General features: G+C 43.3%; 1 long non-coding RNA gene across 1 annotated transcript; it reads right to left on the bottom strand.

The window, feature by feature from the left end:
* Window positions 1-2,388: 2,388 nt before the first annotated feature.
* LOC144686669 (uncharacterized) lies at window positions 2,389-13,644 on the bottom strand. The gene is made up of 3 exons (XR_013577970.1): window positions 13,527-13,644; window positions 6,441-6,505; window positions 2,389-3,603 (listed from the first exon to the last, which is right to left on the bottom strand). It is a non-coding gene; the product is annotated as an uncharacterized LOC144686669 (long non-coding RNA).
* Between the last annotated feature and the right edge of the window lie 38 nt (window positions 13,645-13,682).

The raw sequence follows: 13,682 nt of genomic DNA on the forward strand, positions 1-13,682 counted from the left end.
ATGTCTCAAGCTGCAATACCTACACCTAGGCCAATGTATAACATGGCAGTGTGGATGAATGCCTTGCACCCAGCACACATGCTTGTGATGCATCTGCTGCTCAGCATCTGTTCATGGCATCTGGTTATTGAGCCTCCCTTAAAGCAAAGTTTGGATGGACATTGAAAGATCCAAGGAGCATCTCAGTGCTGGAGCCTTTGAACACTGCAATCTTACGTGATACAGCAGGGAAGGAAGAAGCCCTCTGAAGCATTATAAACCAGCCAACAACCTTGATCCTGTTGAGAGAACATCAATTTGGACATCAGCGTGTTGCCCTCATTTTTACTGGTAAGAACCGCCTTCATAATGCTATCATTCTTTTTGAGCTCTCTAGTGTACAAATGCACACCACGTCATGTACAAGTGTATGTAAATATATTCAAGAAATGCTCAAATGTGCTGTACAGAATATGAAAAGTGTAACTACGGTGAATCCATTAGTGCTCTACGCGAGATGGCACCCTTCACTCTCACACACTCCTACAAAGTGCCCCCTGTGTTACCTTGGAGGAGGTGGAGGCAGGCTGCTCACTTCTCTGTCCAAATGGCAACAAGGAGCGTGGTGGTCTACCTCATTGTGCAGGCCCCCTTGGGACTTCCTTCAGACTGTAGCCTCTGCATGCCTGCTTTGGCAGGGGTAGTCACTGGCACATGTGCATCAGATGAGGGCTCTGGTGGAGGGGCTGAGGAGGTGAGGGAAGATGAGGGTGCTAAGGAGCTCTCAGTACCTTCATCCTCCTCAGTGACCTGCAGATCTCTAGGTTGGCCTTTTATTAATTCATTCAAGGGACGTGGGCTTCACTGGCAAGCCAGCATTTATTGCCCATCCTAATTGTCCTTAAGAAGGTGGTGGTGAGCTGCCTTCTTGAACCGCTGCAGTCCCTGTGGTGTAGGTACACCCACAGTGCTGTTAGGGAGGCAGTTCTAGGATTTTGACCCAGCAACAGTGAAGGAACAATGATATACTTCCAAGTCAGCATGATAAATGGCTTGGAGGGGAACGTCCAGGTGATGGTGTTCCCATGTATCTGCTGCCCTTGTCCTTCTAGATGGTAGTGGTCGTAGGTTTGGAAAGTGCTGTCTAAGGAGTCTCGGTAAATTTCTGCAGTGCATCTGGTACACACTGCTGCTACTGTGCATCAGTGGAAGGAGTGAACGTGTGGATGGGGTGCCAATCAAGCAGTCTGCTTTGTCTTAGATGGTGTCAAGCTTATTGAGTGTTGTTGAAGCTGCACTCATCTCGGCAAGGGGAGAGTATTCCATTATAGTCCTGACTTGTGCCTTGTAGATTGTGGACAGGCTTTGAGGAGTCAGGAGGTGAGTTACTTGCCACAGGATTCCTAGCCTCTGACCTGCTCTTGTAGTCACAGTATTTATATGGCTAGTCCAGTACAGTTTCTGGTCAATGGTAATCCCCTGGATGTTGATAGTGGGGATTCAGCGATGGCAATACCAATCAATGTCAAGGGGCGATGGTTAAATTCTCTCTTGTTGGAGATGGTCATTGGCTGGCACTTGTGTGGCACAAATGTTACTTGTCACTTGTCATCCCAAGCCTGGATGTTATCCAGGTCTTGCTGCATTTGGACATGGACAGCTTCAGTATCTGATGAGTTGCAATGGTGCTAAACATTATGCAATCATCAGTGAACATCCCCACTTTGACCTTATGATGGAGGGAAGGTCATTGATGAAGCAGCTGAAGATGTTTGGGCCCTGGACACTACCCTGAGGAACTCTGATCGGGTTGATGGGGTTGACTGCTCCTCTTGATGCCCAAGGAATGATCTGGCCCAGGGAGTGGGGTGTTGGTGTGGGGTGAGGGAGCAGAGCTGGGACCAGTATGAGCCACTGAAGTTATTTAGGTATAGCCCTTCTCATTGTGAATGCACAAATCTGATGTATCCATCACCATAACCATGTTTGCACTGCCCTTATGCCACAACCACATCCTTGTAAGCCCTCTCATGCCAATGTCCCCTTGTGCTCAGTGAACTGACAGCATGACCTCTACCATTACCACCATGTGCAGGGGTGGTTTCAACACTGCCTTTATCACATGTTAATGGCGATTCAACATCACCAACAAACAGTTGTTCAGGTACCCTGGCAATCTCCATAGCCATCTGTTGTATAGGTTGAATATGTCTCAGCCAGGCTGACCAACCCCAGTCCCGGCCATCTCCTTCCCATTCATCGCCCTTTTCGACTTGTTATGATCAGGTGAAAAGGCGTGAGCTGCTCCCCTCTATTCAACCTCCTTTGTTAGTCACAACAAAGGTTTAAGTTTCTTTTTCTCGATTTAACTATTTATGTAGTGAGCAACAAGGAGCCAATCAAACAAGGTTTTCCTGAGTTAAAGAAAGAGCAAGTTTATTAACTACCAAACCCGAGGAAAAAAAAGAAAAATGTGACGTCACACGCACACACGTATTAGAAATAAGGGAAGTTAGAGTCCAATAAACAAAAGTTAAAAGAATATATAGTTAAATGTCCTTTGATTGCCCTTGAGGGATAGAATTTTACTAGTTGCAGCCGATTTGGATTAGCTGGTTTCATGGTTGTGGTCAGGTGTAGAAGATATTGCAGGACGTCTCAGTTCGCTGGTAGATTTATAGTAAAGTTGACTTAATACACTTGTTCCAAAAAAAGAGACAGAGCGGCTTTTCAACCTGTTTCCACTGCTGAAAACTTTCGTGACATTCCCTGTGTCATTTGCAATCTCTCCTCAGTGACTGCAGCCTGGCTTGTTATACTTCACCCATCCCCAAGGGGTTTTGGGTTTGGTCTGTCTGTGGCAGCCGTTATTTTAATATCCAGTACTTTGCATTTTAATGTCTCTTCCTTAGACAGTGACGAATTTTGATGGATCTGGGAAATGTAGGAAATGTCCCTCTCTTCGTACTCCCCTGAGGGTGTCTTGTTTGCTTTTTCACCTCCTCCTTGGAGGTTGCCTTGCATTTTTAAATCATATGTTCTGTCTCATTTCAAGTTGCAAAATTTGCAGTCAGTTGAAAGTTGAAAAGTCATATTTATAAAAATAAAGGGGCATAGCCTCGTGACAGTCAACAAAGACAACATGAATTTATGTTAGCCTCTTATATAGTGCATTGAGGGATATTGCTCTTCACTGCTTCTGTGCATCACAGTGCTCATTCACGTGTTCTGTGCGTAACTACCTGAGCTGTGTGCACATATAAGCCTCAATGCTTAAGTAGATGTATGTGCCATGTCTAGCACCTTAGTTGCAGCATCAAATATGACCCTTCCCTTGGAGCTCTGTGTGGCGGACCCAAACTACTCACCTTGCCGGAATGCAGCAGGTCATTGAATGTTTTCCTGCATTGAATCCACAAGCGTTGATGATTTCCTGCTGCACTCACTACAGCTGCTATTTGAATCCAGGCCTTCTTGGTTGCTGCAGGGGCATTACAGCAGCCATCAGGGTAGAGAACTGCTCTCCTCTTCTGGGCCTCTTCCACCAAAACGTGAAGGCCTTGGTCGGAAAATCATGGGGCAGCTGGCCCCATCCCTTCCCCTGTGTCTCCTCTGTGTTACACTCTATGAATAAAAATGTAGGGCAAAAAGGGTCATGAGCCATTCAGATTACAATGTTCTCATTCACTTTTGTGTGCTTACATGCACTAATCATTTTCACCTTATCATCAATGATTACTGGTAAAGTGTAGTGGAGAAACTGGCTCTTTGCAAATACTTGGTGCCACGTATGTTGCAGCTGAGACTACAAGGTAGGATGCTGTGCAAAACAACCACTGACAGCAACTACTGGTTTCTTCACTCTTAGTCACACTACTACACTGTGACAGTGTGCAGCTGTGAGGAACCTGATCAAAGGTCAACTGTGTGGCCATATGCTAATAGATGGGTGAGACAAGGGGACAAGTTGATGGGATAATGAGCATAGCGGTGATAGCAGGGGTCTAACATTCGTAGTTCATCCTTTGGATGTGTGCTCAACAAGCCATTTAAGGATCATGTTCACACCAAATGGAATAGGCAGATGGTTGACAGACAAAAACTTTCACAGAGTGGAAATACACACGCTACCCAACTTGATCTTTTGTGTACTTTTGTTATCAAATCATGGGATGCCATTAATGCACAAACTGGCATCAGATCATTCAAAAAATGCAGAATATCCAATTCAATGGATGGAGAGGAAGGTAATTTGTTGTGGAGGGATGAATCTGAAAGCACCAAATCTGATCCAAAGTTGATTATGACGATTCTATAGTGTCAAGAAAACAAGAAATTGTAATATTTTTCTTCTGTTAATAACCCTGTCATATTTCTTATGTACTGGAAGACAGGCTGTTGGGGTTTGTAAATATGGTAATTGGAGTAAGAGCCAGAGTGACTACAAGAGTCTAAAGCCAACAATAAGATGTGGTTTTGATATGTTAATGAACCAAGAGGAACTTCAATCAGAATTTTACATAAAACAATAACAGGAGTAGTTTTGAATTGAGTTGTTTTAGTTCAAAGGGGGATAATATGCAGGTTGTAAAAAGTTGCGAGTAAATAAAGTAAAGATAGGGTAAGTTTACACTTTTTAAAAACCTAAAAGCTAGAGTCTAATCAAGTCTGGGAAGAAAACATTTATAAAGAGACTGGTTGAGATAATGGAGAGGTCAAAGGGGAGGAATACATTTAAAGAAATACTACCCCCTGTGTGAGGGAGTAGCTGCTTAGATCTCCCAGAAGACAGCAGGATAGCTGGCCAGACCTCCCAGAAGATAGTGTGAACAAGGCTAGACTGGGAGAACCAGTTGCTGTCAGCCTCAGAGGGCACCCCAAGGGTAAAGGCACTGTGTGGTAAAAATTGCTGGAATTCTATAGATTTTAAAGTCTATAAGGATAGTTGCTGAACAGAACAGGGGAAGGTTAATTCTGGGGGTAGTTAATTAAGATCTTGTGGAACTGTTTTAAAGTACTGTTTATTGTGTGAAACCATTCTTGAGGTTAAGTGTAATTACGTTTTCTTTTTGCTTTATTCTTTTAATAAATGCTTACTCTACTATAAAATCATCACAAGTTGGAGACATTATTTCCTGATTTCAGAGCCTCTCCTCATACTATACAAATTGCAAAAACCATTTTGGCAGCTGTTTCAAGTTTCCCTTTGGGATGGGCATTTACCATCAGCTGTGCCATAACAATAGCCAAAGTGACTCAGAATGAATTCAATTAACTCTTCGCATTTGATGCCAAAGACAATGAACTTGATGGGTTTTAAAACACTTTCATTGTGATTAAAGGTATCTTTATATGATATATTCAATAAACATGCCATATTAATTTAATATGAATTACCAGCGTTATGCATTTCTCACATTTTAAAACGGCGAGTACCCACACCCACATTCAGTGTATACATTGATCCCCATTTTTGAAACAAGTTTGGAAACATCAGAGGCTGACTCATGTACCGACTTCAATGGTAAGTGATGCACACTTTCAGCCAATGTCCAAAATGTCTCCATCACCATCCCTGGGTTTGTTCTGTGCCATCATGGTGGCAGTGCAGTTGGAGGGAGCAGCCCTGAAAGTCCTTAGCATTGACTCGACCCCACAAAATCTCATGGTACGAGGTCAAATTTGGGCAAAGAGACCTCCTGCTGATTACCACCTACTCCCCTCCCTCAGCTAATGAATCGGTACTCCTCCATGTTTAATGCTAGAGGCGGAATTTTACAGTCCTGCTGAAGTCAATGAACTTTTGAACAGCTTGCCGCATTTTACGGCCCTGGATCCGCCACGACGGGGCCATAAAATTCCACCCCATCTTTAAGAATCACTGAGGGTAGTAAGAGCACAGAATGTACTCTATGGGGAACTTCAACGTCTATCACCAAGAGTGACCCAGTAACACCCCTACTGATCAAGCTGGCCAAGTCCTAATGGACATCACTGCCAAACTGCAGCAGATGGTGAGAGAACCAATAAAAAGGAGAGCTATTAGACCTTGCCCTCGCCAATCTACTTGTTGCAGATATATCTGTTCATGATAGTATTTACATGACTAATCCAGTTAGGTTTCTGGTCAATGGTAAATCGCAAGCTATTGATGGTGTCAATTGAAGACCCTTAATGGGTATGACTTTCTTTTGAAATTGCTTCTCTCCCTCCCTCTGCAGACAGCTTTCCCTCTCTGTTCCATGTTCCTGTCATGTTGCAGCACAAGACGGTTTGCAATTGCAATTACCATTAGTGAAAGCAGATGTTCTCCTGATAGTCTTTCAAACTCCACTGAATTCTGGGAAAGTAAAGCACCGTGCCCTTGTGAATCCAGAAGCTTTTCCAAGTTCCACCATCAAAACTGAACACAGTACTTTCACTCATCCTGTAGCAGCAAAAGAAAGTAAAAAGTGCCTCACCTGAAAGTTCCTTTGAATAGCACTAATGACGGGGGAGTGGTCTCTTATGCAGTTGAACGCATGTTCTGCTGGGAGTGATGAAGAGAGGGTGTTAATAAGACCCGCAAGGTCTGGGATAGCAGGTGCTGTGCTAAATTTTTGGCACATGCACAACACACCTGTATTAGTACCTTTAAATCTTGATGTGCCATGCAAATTGCACAGGAAGGTTCCAGCCACCATTTTTGGAGTTCTGGGCTGCTGTAGCACCAGCACCCTCAGCATTATGGATCTAAATTTTGTGGCCAGTGTCTTCCTGCTTATTCCTTTTCATCAGGCTGTTAGATTCTGTTCTACTTTTCCTGTTTTCGTTTCAAACCTGCCTTTTCTTCACTGCCTCAGTGGAGTGGATTAGAGGTTGCATGAAGGGTAGGAAACAACAGGTACTCACAACAGGGCTTCTGCCAGAATGGGGTACCTCAGGATCAATAGAGGGGCATTTACGCCAATTACCTCAATTCAGGAGATAAATGCAGAGCAGCAAAATTTGTATATGATAATACTTATATAGCACCTTTAATGTAATTTAACATCCCAAGGCGCATTATAAAATAAACACATCCAGCCACATAAGGATATTTTAGATCAGGTTACCAAAAGCTTGGTCAAAGGGGTAGGTTTTAAGAAGTGTCTTTAATGACTAGTGTGAGATAGAGACACGGATAGGTGTACAGAGGGAATCCTAGAACTTGGAGTTTAAGCAACTGAAGGCACAGCCACCATTGGTGGAGCAATTATAATAGGGAATGCACAAGAGGCTAGAATTAGAGGAGCACAGATATCTTGGAGGGTTGTGGGGTTGGAGGAGATTACAGAGATAGGGAAGGGCAAGGCCATGGAGAGATTTGAAAAAAGGATGAGAATTTTAAAATCAAGACTTCGCATGACGGGGAGCCAATGTAGGTCAGTGAGCACAGGGGTAACAGGAGAACGGGATTTGCTGCGAGTTAAGACACAGGCTGCAGAGTTTTGGATGACCTCAGGTTTATAAACTAAGAAGTAGCTCAAAAATTACATAATGACTTAGAGGAACAACAGAATAAATCTGTCTTTGACTACTACGCCGCAATTTGGTAATAATGTCACCAAGTTGTGCCATCTCTTGGGGCCTGACCTGCAAACTATGGCTAGTACAGGTATGTCTACTTATTGCAGCTGGAATGCATGAGATGCCTGCAGTTACACTGCTGAAAATCATTGTCATTTTGAGAGTTAAGTATCACACGAGTGTACAAGCATTGAAGTGGATTGACCCCAACTCCTTAAAGAATCTGATGAAGAACTTCTCTAATATGATGCAGTACAATATTTCCAGTCCTCTTTCAAATCTCTCAACAATGATATTGTTATGTTTTAATATTGGTACAGCCGATAACTTTTTAAAGACTAATCAATACTCAGGGAGGCGTGGAAGTGATTGAACTGTGCAGCTCGTTTATTCTACTGCAGTAGCAGAACTAACAAAACGTGGATTTTGCAATCCCATAATGCACTGGCTTGCAAAGTACAGCAGCTGAACAAGACATTCAATACATAACATATTCCTTCCCCCCTTATTGGAAATGTCAGTTTAATAAAACATTTTCTGAACTAGGGAAATAAAGTAGACTGCCTCTATTTCTGCCGAACCCATCTCAAGTCTTGACTTTACAAATTCAGACGCTCAGGAGGTCTTCTCTCCCAGTGTCGGTTATGGCGGGCTTCTGGCGCTTTTACAGGGTAATGTTCCTCAGAAACTGATGGCAATTTAGGACTTGTAGTCGAATCTGAAGAAGTTGTGTCTAATGTAGGTGAAGGTGAGACGACTTCAACTTCAGTTGAGCTTGATTGAGGTGGTGAGACTGAAGTCGGCATTCCTTTACTTTGAGATGGCTCTTCCATAAGAGGTGTATCCTTAGATGGTGCTTGACTTGGCAACAGTTGGTCAACATGTCCCACTATGTGAGATCATTCGCAGTTTGGACTGTGTACAAAACAGGTACTGTCTGAGCAATCAACATAGCAGGAACCCATTTAGCTCTGGTAGCATAATTACGAGCTGCAACTTCTTGTCCAGGACAGAAAATTCTTGGCTTTGGTATTTGTTTTCTTCTCTCCACTTGGTCATGCTGTTCACCTTACACAACTTGTCATGTTTTTTTGGTCTCAGCAGATCAAAGCAATTGCTCATTTGCCGTCCCATTAGTAAGAATGCTGGAGATGCTTTAGTCGTAGCATGTGGCATGTTTCAGTGTGTCAGTGGAAATGTGTCCAGAAGCTTTTGAATGGAGGAATGTCCTCGTGCCGAACTTAAAGCGTGTTTCATGGTTTGAACAAATCTCTCAGCTAATCCATTGGTGGATGGATGGTATGGTGCTGAGGTGATGTGATGAATTCTGTTACTTCTCAAAAAATTCTCAAACGCCTGCAAGACAAACTGAGATCCATTGATGGTCACAAGTTGTTTTGGTAATCCGTAATGACTGAACATTTCTCTTGGCCTTTGAATTGTATTCTCAGCTGTAGTACAGGACATCACTGAAACTTCTGGCCATTTGGAATGAACATCCACAAACACCATGAACATTTTTCCTTCGAATGGTCCAGCAAAATCGATGTAAGTGCGCTGTCAAGGGTTTTTCGGCCAATCCCATGGATGGAGGGGTGCCAATTGAGGCATGTCTTTCACTCTGATATGAAGGACAAGATCTTGCTTTGGCTTCAATGTCTTGGTCCAGGCCAGGCCAAAAGTAGCGCCTTGTAATCTCAAACTATTCCAGTGACCAAAATGCAGTTGGTCCAACACTGGTTTCCTCAATGGTCGGTGGAATAATAACTTGCATGCCCCAAAGCAAACATCCTGAAGTGACTGATAATTCCATCCTCCTTGAAACGTAAGGCTAAAGGTCAGGAGAGACTCGGAAGTTTGGGGAAGAGTTGCCATGCATCACAAGGTCCATGACTTTGGACAATGTTGGGTCCACTCGAGTGGCCTTCTTGATTTGGACTGAAGTGATGGGTGTGTTCTCCAAATATACAAAGTAGAAAATGTGTTTCTGAGCAGTGTCCACATAGCTGACTGGTAGTGGCAGTTTCAAAAGGCCATCCACATTGCCATACAAGGTAGATTTTTGATATTTGATGTGTGAGCACTCAACATCAATGCCCAACGCTGCAGCCAAAGAAGGGATGCCTGTGTGTGGACCGAATATTGAGATGAGTGGTTGATGACCAGTCAGCAGTGTAAATTTCCATCCAAACAAGTACTAGTGAAATTTTCAGATTCCAAAAATAATTCCCAGTGCTTTGCTTTCAATTTGAGCATATTGGCTCTCTGCTTTTCTTAAAGTCCGTGAAGCGAACGCTATGGACCTCTGCACACCTGAGGGCATTACGTGTGAAACAACGGCCCCAACGCCATAAGGCGATGCATCACATGCAAGTTATAGAGGTAAGGAGGGGTCCAAGCTCATCAGTACCTTGTAATCTGTCAGCGCTGCTTTAGCTTTCTTGAATTCAGCATCACAGGCTTCTGTCCATTTCCAGGCTTTGATCTGACACAGAAGCTCATGAGGGGGTTTGAGCAGACTTGCCGGCTGTGGAATAAATCTACCATAATAATTCAGCAGCCCTAAGAATGAGCGAAGTTGTCTGGTACTCTGAGGAGCTGGAGCAGCCACAATTGCCTTTACCTTGGAAGCCCAGCAGCATCAATGACGTGCCCCAAATATTCCACAGAGGGCTGAAAAAACTCGCATTTGTCTTTGCAAACCCATAGGCCACACACCTGTAGCCTTTGTAGGGTGGCATCCAAGTTCTTGAGATGATCCTCATCAGTCCTGCCCATTACCAAGATATCGTCAAGGTAGCACTGAGCTCCAGGCAAGCCACTCAGGATCTGGTCCATGGCCCTCTGAAACAAGGCTGGAGTTAATGTTATTCCAAAAGGCAAAAGGCAATATCTATACAGTCCCTTGTGATGGTAAGATATTCTTGTGACTTCTCATCAACGTGCAATTGTAAGTAGGCCTGGAATAGATCTAGTTTGCTGAATTTCTGAACACCAGCCAGGCCAGCAAAAAGGTCCTCATTATGGGGAAGTGGATATTGTTCAGCATACAACACGACGTTAACAGTAATCTTGAAATCTCCACATATGCGTATGGAGCCGTCTTTCTTAAGCACTGGAACAATGGGTGTTGCCCATTCTATATGGGAGACAGGTATCAAGACTCCTATTTTGACCAGGCGTTCCAGGTCAGTTTCGATTTTTGGTCATATGGCATAAGGCACGGTTCTGGCCTTCAGGAATTTTGGTTGAGAGTCAGTTTTGATATTCAATTCTATGGTGGTTCCCTTCATGCTTCCCAAATCTCCTTTGAAAACAACAGCACGTTTTTTTTATATAACAGATGTCAAGCCAGTGTCTTCTTTTGCAATGCTATGTACTTCTGCCCAGTTTAACTGGATCTTCTCAAGCCATGACTGTCTAACTAAAGCTGGGAGGCTGCCTTTCACCACAAGCAGTGGTAGCTCAGCAGTCTGTCCATTTTTTTAGTTCCACTTTAACTTCCGTTCTGCCCATCATAGGTACAGATTCCCCTGTATATGTTTTCAGGCTGATTTTTGCAGGCGTCAAAGGAAGACATTTAAGCTTCTCCTTATACACAGCATCTGGGACCAGAGAAACTGCTGCCCCTGCATCCAGTTCCATATGTATTGGTTGGCTCTCCAGCAGTGATGTTACCCAGTAGCCCTGTGAACCACCTGTCACTGACAAGATGTGGAGAGGGCCTTCTTCTTTGGACTTGGTGTTCCTGCTCTATGACATGCAGGCTTTTCTTCTCGTTACACCAGATGGCAGATTCCTTTTTCTCTGGTTTGCCTTTCTGATTCGCTGCTGCATTTTTTATTTTTACAGGCACGCTTAATGTGTCCCTTCTTGCCACACTTACGGCTTCCAAGGTCTCTGCACCAACATTCAGATGGATGGTGACCAAGCTTTCCACAGCTGTAACATTCTTGGCTGCTTGCTATCTTGTGTGCACACTCAGCTGTCATGTTACGCACTAGAGTTGATGCACTCAGCTATTGTGCTTCTTTTGCAGCCAGCTTCATGGAGGCTGCACTCTCTATGGCTCTTTGCAAAGTGAGGGTAGCCTCTGTCAGGGGGCGTTTCTGGATTGCTTCAGTATGAAGGCCACTGACCAACCTGTCATGGAGGGTATTGTTCAGAACTTCCTTGAATTCACAATGCTCAGTGAGCTTTTTAAATACTGCAACATGCTGTGCAATTATTTCCCCTCTTCTTGGTTTCTTTCGTGAAACCTAAATCTTTCTGCTATGACAAGTAGCTTAGAGGAAAAAAGTGTCTCCAGGGCTTTTATAATGTCCTCATACGATTTGGTGCGAGGTTTTTCAGGCTGCATCAAGGTTCTTAATAATCCAAAGGTTTTAGCTCCCATCACACTTAAGAAAGTTGCCACCTTTCTATCATTTTCAATTCCATTTGCAAGGACAAAAAACTCAAAGCATTCAGTATAGGAGCACCAATATTCCACAGTCTCATTGAAATGTCTAATAAGTCTGGTAAGCGGTCATTTTCCATCTTTTTATTTTCTCTTCGCCATCAGTTACTTTTTGATTTACTGTCATTTCCTGTTTTTTGTAGTTAACACCTTAAACACTGTTATCGCTTTAATACGGTAACCATTTTGTTTAAGCTCAGGCTGTTAGCAGCTGCCGGTTATGTCTGTGGTTTTTTTCCATGCTTTTTGGGTTTTGGCAAGCTCTACAGCAATCATGGACCTTCCCTGTTTGTAAGTTTTTAAACTTATTAAAACTGCAGCACGTTCTTCTCTCTGTTTTCTTTTTGTACACTGCATGTCCAATATATTTGGAACTTCGAAGGCTGTCTGCAGCCAACGCTGTATTTTTCCCGCGCTTTCTCAGGATCCACGCGACCGTGGGTCTTTTTTTTCTGCAAACATGGCTGCTTCACTTTTTTCTGTAAGCTTTTTTTCTAAACTTTTTTCCTGTTCAGAAAAGCACAGCAGCGATTTCTTTCCTCTTAGTTTTTTTTATCTTCACCTTGCAGATCCCTTTTGTCTGAACTTCGGGAACGCTCTAGGAGAGTAGATGTGCATTTTTTTTAAACTAGTAATTTCCTTATAGTAGCTGTTTCACTTTTCGAGTGGCCTTACTGCAAAGGTCCGTTGTCTTCGTCGCCAAGTTATGATGTTTTAATATTGGTACAGCCAATAACTTTTTAAAGACTAATCAATACTCATGGAAGTGTGGAGGTGATTGAACAGTGCAGTTCTCACTTATTCTACTGCAATAACGGAATTAACTAAACAACATGAATTCTGCGATCCCATTATGCATTGGCTTGCAAAGTACGGCAAACTAAACAAGACATTCAATACATAACAGACATATTCAATGGAAACGAAAGATTCTACAAGAAGGATGAACTATCTGTGGCTAACTTAGGAAGTTAATGATGGTATCAAATGGAAAGAAAAGGCGAGCAATGCTGTGAAAATTAAAGGTAGGCCAGGGAGAAATTTGGAGCAGGGAAAGCAGCTATGCTTGCCCACTCGACATCAATACCCCTTTCAAGGCTGATACATCTTTTCTGAGGTTTTGTGCCAAAAATTGAACATAGTTTTCCAGGTGGGGTCTGATGACATCGGTTATGGTTGAGCTGCAATTTAAGTGTTATGGGTCTTTCATTTATGCAATTAGTTCTGGCAGCGAGTCAAAGATCCTATTCCGAATGGCAAAACCAACTCAGTGGACGTGAGGAAATTTCTCAAAAGTGCACAATTTGAATGAATAAATCATATAATGCTCACAATGTATAAAAGGCGCCCCAAGTCTTTAAGAGACATCAAATTTTCCTCCCACACCAGATACATCATTGACTTGGATCGGGAGCGCTTACTGAAAGGAAATTCTCGTATTTATAAAGCAAGCCATATCATGTCTCAAAACACACAATGGGTTATTTCGAAGTGTGCGCCAATGGGCCCTTCACTTCCTTGGCGCATTCAATGACAATACCTTGGTGTGGGATTGATAAGAACAGCGGGATAAACAACTCCTTGCCCGCGAATTCCCCTCGCCTGCAGCGCCAGCTAACGGCCGGACACGCGCCACTAACGGCCTTGCCTTCGAAATTCCGTCCCATCTGGTAGGGCGCCGAACCTCTGATTGACA

The sequence above is a fragment of the Cetorhinus maximus genome, chromosome 11 (genome assembly GCF_964194155.1).
Source record: "Cetorhinus maximus chromosome 11, sCetMax3.hap1.1, whole genome shotgun sequence".
NCBI classification, from domain to species: domain Eukaryota; kingdom Metazoa; phylum Chordata; class Chondrichthyes; order Lamniformes; family Cetorhinidae; genus Cetorhinus; species Cetorhinus maximus.